Source organism: Nematostella vectensis, unplaced genomic scaffold (genome assembly GCF_932526225.1).
Source record: "Nematostella vectensis unplaced genomic scaffold, jaNemVect1.1, whole genome shotgun sequence".
Lineage (NCBI taxonomy): Eukaryota > Metazoa > Cnidaria > Anthozoa > Actiniaria > Edwardsiidae > Nematostella > Nematostella vectensis.
Window position 1 is genome coordinate 17,501 of NW_026019260.1, and position 5,824 is coordinate 23,324.

The 5,824-nt window shown below is 47.4% G+C and overlaps 2 non-coding genes across 2 annotated transcripts; both read right to left on the reverse strand.

Moving 5' to 3' along the window:
* Nucleotides 1-2,074: 2,074 nt before the first annotated feature.
* LOC125560850 lies at nucleotides 2,075-2,228 on the reverse strand. Its single transcript, XR_007306927.1, has one exon. It is a non-coding gene; the product is annotated as a 5.8S ribosomal RNA (ribosomal RNA).
* Nucleotides 2,229-3,715: 1,487 nt separating this feature from the next.
* Nucleotides 3,716-5,528, reverse strand: LOC125560851. Its single transcript, XR_007306928.1, has one exon. It is a non-coding gene; the product is annotated as a small subunit ribosomal RNA (ribosomal RNA).
* Nucleotides 5,529-5,824: the final 296 nt, after the last annotated feature.

A 5,824-nucleotide genomic window follows, 5' to 3' on the forward strand; every position in this document is an offset into this window, starting at 1 on the left:
TGGGCTAGAAGGAAGACAAGCCTTCTACTTCACCTCGTACGGAAAGCAAGTAATCTCACAAGCACAGGGCACTGATTGCTCTGGGTGTGCGTTGCAAAAAAACAAGCCTCCCTACATAACATGGTCCATCATGCACTTTATAAAGTTTCAAGCGTCGGCATATAACCCGGGGCACTGATTGCTCTGATGGGCTATAAAACCAACGTCCGTATCCCGGGGCACTGATTGCTCTGATGGGTATACAGACAAGACTCTCAACTAACCCGGGGCACTGATTGCTCTGATGGGCTAGAAGGAAGACAAGCCTTCAACTTTACATCGTACGGAAAGCAAGTAATCTCACAAGCACAGGGCACTGATTGCTCTGGGTGTGCGTTGCAAAAAAACAAGCTTCCCTACATGACATGGATCATCATGCACTCAATAAAGTTTAAAGCGTCGGCATATAACCCGGGGCACTGATTGCTCTGATGAGTTATAAAACCAACGTCTGTATCCCGGGGCACTGATTGCTCTGATGGGTATACAAACAAGTCTCTCAACTAACCCGGGGCACTGATTGCTCTGATGGGCTAGAAGGAAGACAAGCCTTCCACTTTACATCGTACAAAAAGCAAGTAATCTCACAAGCACAGGGCACTGATTGCTCTGGGTGTGCGTTGCAAAAAAACAAGCCTCTCTACATGATGACCTACAATTTTAGCCGTAGCTTCATTTTTTCAACCAGAGCGTCATCGTAGGCAAACTCATGTACTTGACAAAGTTTCAAGCGTCGGCATATAACCCGGGGCACTGATTGCTCTGATGGGCTATAAAACCAACGTCCGTATCCCGGGGCACTGATTGCTCTGATGGGTATACAGACATGTCTCTCAACTAACCCGGGGCACTGATTGCTCTGATGGGCTAGAAGGAAGACAAGCCTTCCACTTTACCTCGTACGGAAAGCAAGTAATCTCACAAGCACAGGGCACTGATTGCTCTGGGTGTGCGTTGCAAAAAAACAAGCCTCCCTACATGGTTCATATCATGCACTTTACAAAGTTTCAAGCGTCGGCTTATAACCCGGGGCACTGATTGCTCTGATGGGCTATAAAACCAACGTCCGTATCCCGGGGCACTGATTGCTCTGATGGGTATACAGACAAGTCTCTCAACTAACCCGGGGCACTGATTGCTCTGATGGGCTAGAAGGAAGACAAGCCTTCCACTTCACATCGTACGGAAAGCAAGTAATCTCACAAGCACAGGGCACTGATTGCTCTGGGTGTGCGTTGCAAAAAAACAAGCCTCCCTACATGACATGGATCATCATGCACTCAATAAGGTTTAAAGCGTCGGCATATAACCCGGGGCACTGATTGCTCTGAGGGGCTATAAAACCAACGTCCGTATCCCGGGGCACTGATTGCTCTGATGGGTATACAGACAAGTCTCTCAACTAACCCGGGGCACTGATTGCTCTGATGGGCTAGAAGGAAGACAAGCCTTCCACTTTACTTAGTACGGAAAGCAAGTAATCTCACAAGCACAGGGCACTGATTGCTCTGGGTGTGCGTTGCAAAAAAACAAGCCTCCCTACATGATGACCTACAATTTTAGATTCTGACCGTACTACCCAAGTGCTCAACCTGATAGATATGCCCGGCAAAGTCTCCCGATTTATTATGCAACATTACTCAGATTGATGAGATAAAGCCGCAAATCGGGAAGTCTTGTCAGACTCTAACCGACTAAGCACAGGTTTCTGTAGCACGATGGCTGTCGAATCCCGCTCTGGCTATGAATCCCTACGATGAAGTAAGGACTATCACCTTAAGAAGCCGCCTTCCTGTTTCCCAGCCGTAATCCCACAAGCACAGGGCACTGATTGCTCTGGGTGTGCGTTGCGAAAAAACAAGCTAGGATCGTCCGAGTAACACTCACGTGGCACTGATTGCTCTGGGGGAGTAATTTACTCGAGTACTCCACGCCGTACTATCTCGGGGCACTGATTGCTCTGATGAGATAGACAACGCGAAGTGGACGACAAGCCTCCAAGCCTCTACAAATAATGTAGAGATAGGTATTCAGCCGACCCTCGGACAGGCGTGGCCAAAGAGAATCCCTTTGGCCGCAATGTGCGTTCAAGATGTCGATGTTCAAGGCGTCCTGCAATTCACACTAATTCACATAGTTAGCTACGCTCTTCATCGACACGCTAGCCGAGTGATCCACCGTCCAGAGTTGTAGTTTTGCCTGAAAGAACTTGCGTACTGACAGGACTTATGTTCCAGTCATGTTAAGCGGGGGCCGCAAAACCAACCGGCACCTTGCCCGTGAAGGCGAAGGAATTTAGAACAGTTAAGTTGAACAGTTATGGGCGGAACTCTTTTGCTATGTAGGTTAGGAAAGAGCACAGTTACTCACAGAATAATGGGATGACTATGGCAGTGGTTAGACTTCCAAGCCACCTTCCTTACCCGAGCGAGTTCTCATTAAACCTAGCACATCAGTGTAGGCAGGCATAGCTTTATTGTCTAGAAAGCACACCGAAGTATACTCTCCGACTAACCACTTACACTTTAAATCCTCTCCGCTCATCCCAGTGTTCACAAACTAACGGGGCACTGATTGCTCTGATGAAAGTCATGAACACCGAAACTACCCTAAAATTCTACAGGGCACTGATTGCTCTGGGTGTAGAAAATCAGGATGGAAAGAATAGGATAAAGTGAACCTGCTTCCGAGAAGCCCCTACAAACCCTCAACTATCGATTCCACGTGGCACTGATTGCTCTGGGGGGAATCTCAAGAGAAAGTAAGCAAGAGCTAGACTCGTAGAGATGCACAGCGCCTAGTCCGCCGCAGCTTTAACCCTCAACCAATTCCGTCCTATAGGGTTACCAGCCCCAAGACTTCGCATGGTATAAAGGCGCTTACGGGTGATGGACTAGACTGAGGTACCCATCTTGGTGATTTTTTTGATAACAAGGGGACCACAACCCCTCGCCCATAACTAGTCTACACGTGGCACTGATTGCTCTGGGGGTAGAACTAGCTTATCCCGGTTAAGCTTGGGTAACAAAACCAGGAGGGAGTTTGCATGTGGGACATGATAGCCTAGACACTTAGACCCTTAAGCATCTCCGGAAGGACTTTCAGGGCACTGATTGCTCTGGGTGAAAGCTTCCAGAAACACCAAGGGAGGGACTTCACTCTCTCACGTGGCACTGATTGCTCTGGGGGAGAGAATAAAGTTAGCCCAAGCCCCGCAAACCCTCAACTATCGATTCCACGTGGCACTGATTGCTCTGGGGGGAATCTCAAGATAGAAAGTAAGCAAGACTAAGACCCTAAGTGTCATCCTCTACATGACCACATGACTAACAATTTAGTCATATACATATACTCTACTGGGCAAAATCATGAGTATATTATGCGTACATAACCAGTTTTAAGGATGCTCACCCAAGCACTCTCCTCTCGTGGGTTTTATTATAGAGGGTTTTCCTTCCCTCAGGCGGTGGGACAAGATATCCAAACCCAATTCTCCTTATTTAATCGGTTCAGTCAGAGAATATGCAGGGCCTAGACTCTTCCGCCATTCTTAATGGAAAATAAAGGATTATATTTTCCAACCAATTTCTCCACCTCCACTCACACACAGACAATTATGCTGAGGGCCATAACAAACACAAAAGTCCGTAACAATTTGGATCGGGTATAGCTACTTTAATGATCCTACTGCAGGTTCACCTACAGTAACCTTGTTACGACTTTTACTTCCTCTAAATGCTCAAGTTTGATCATCTTCCCGAAACTAACAGATCAGCCAAAGGCCTCTCCGTCAGCTCCAGTCCGAAGACCTCACTAAAACATTCAATCGGTAGTAGCGACGGGCGGTGTGTACAAAGGGCAGGGACGTAATCAGCACAAGCTGATGACTTGTGCTTACTCGGAATTCCTCGTTCACAGGGAATAATTGCAAACCCTGATCCCTGTCACGCTTACAATTGACTCAGGTTACCCAGCCGTGTCCGGCCAGGATCACACTAATTGCTGTATTCAGTGTAGCGCGCGTGCGGCCCCGAACATCTAAGGGCATCACAGACCTGTTATTGCTCTTTTTCATACGACTATACGTCGTTAGTTCCTCTAAGAAGTTTCCTCACGCCTGAGGTACGTGAGTTCTATTTAGTAAGCTAGAGTCTCGTTCGTTATCGGAATTAACCAGACAAATCACTCCACCAACTAAGAACGGCCATGCACCACCAATCACCTAATCAAGAAAGAGCTGTCAATCTGTCAATCCTCAAAGTGTCCGGGCCGGGTGAGATTTCCCGTGTTGAGTCAAATTAAGCCGCAGGCTCCACTCCTGGTGGTGCCCTTCCGTCAATTCCTTTAAGTTTCAGCTTTGCAACCATACTTCCCCCGGAACCCAAAATCTTTGGTTTCCCGGGGGCCGCCCCAGCGCCCGTACAAGCAGGCTCCTGGGATTACAAGATGGCATCATTTATGGTCAGAACTAGGACGGTATCTGATCGTCTTCGAACCTCTGACTTTCGTTCTTGATTAGTGAAAACATTCCTGGCAAATGCTTTCGCAGTAGGTAGTCTGTACAGGATCCAAGAATTTCACCTCTAACCCGTACATACTAATGCCCCCGTCTGTCCCTGTTAATCATTAGTTTATTCCGAAAACCAACAAAATAGAAGTAAACTCCTATTTCATTATTCCATGCAACAGTATTCAGGCATATGCCTGCATTAAGCACTCTAATTTTCTCAAAGTAATTGCGCCGTGCAGAAAGAGCACCCAATTAAGAGCACCCAAACTGTCCACGACTAAAATAGGCAGGGCAGACAGTATCACCAAAGGTGAACCGCCCACCCAAATCCTAAGATCCAACTACGAGCTTTTTAACTGCAACAACTTTAATATACGCTATTGGAGCTGGAATTACCGCGGCTGCTGGCACCAGACTTGCCCTCCAATTGATCCTCGTTAAAGGATTTAAAGTGTACTCATTCCGATTACGGGGCCTCGATTGAGTCCCGCATCGTTATTTATTGTCACTACCTCCCTGTGTCAGGAGTGGGTAATTTGCGCGCCTGCTGCCTTCCTTGGATGTAGTAGCTATTTCTCAGGCTCCTTCTCCGGAATCGAACCCTGATTCCCCGTTACCCGTTATCACCATGGTAGGCTATTAACCTACCATCTAAAGTTGATAGGGCAGATACAAATCGGGTGAGTCGTCGACACGAGGTCGTACGATCTAGTAATATTATCCAGAGTCACCAAGTCAACGCCCGAGAGCGGTTGATTTTGGTCTAATAATTGCATTAGGCCCGTGAAGGCCTAATAACTGAGGCATGTATTAGCTCTAGAATTACCACAGTTATCCATGTAGAATAACTGTGCACCCGATAGTTTATAGCTGATTTAATGAGCCATTCGCAGTTTCACTTTTCAAGGAATTTGTACTTAGGCATGCATGGCTTAATCTTTGAGACAAGCATATGACTACTGGCAGGATCAACCAGAATGTCGTTCCAACGAGTCGCTACAGCCCCACCATCATAGGTCGGTTACACCTAGGTGTATAGAACTGCAGTCCTCCCCGGCTTTACCCTACATATTTAACCCCGACGGTTTCAGGCTGGCATTTTAGCCCACAACTCCGCCGAGGATTCGGGAACCGGTCCTCTACATGTTTGGTTGCGACATATACCCCATCCCTCACGAGATGGGAAGCTTTAGGTATAAGAGCTACCAAGGGGACTCAGCCTTTTACAACTCCGTTCCACGTGGCACTGATTGCTCTGGGGGGAACTGACAAGTC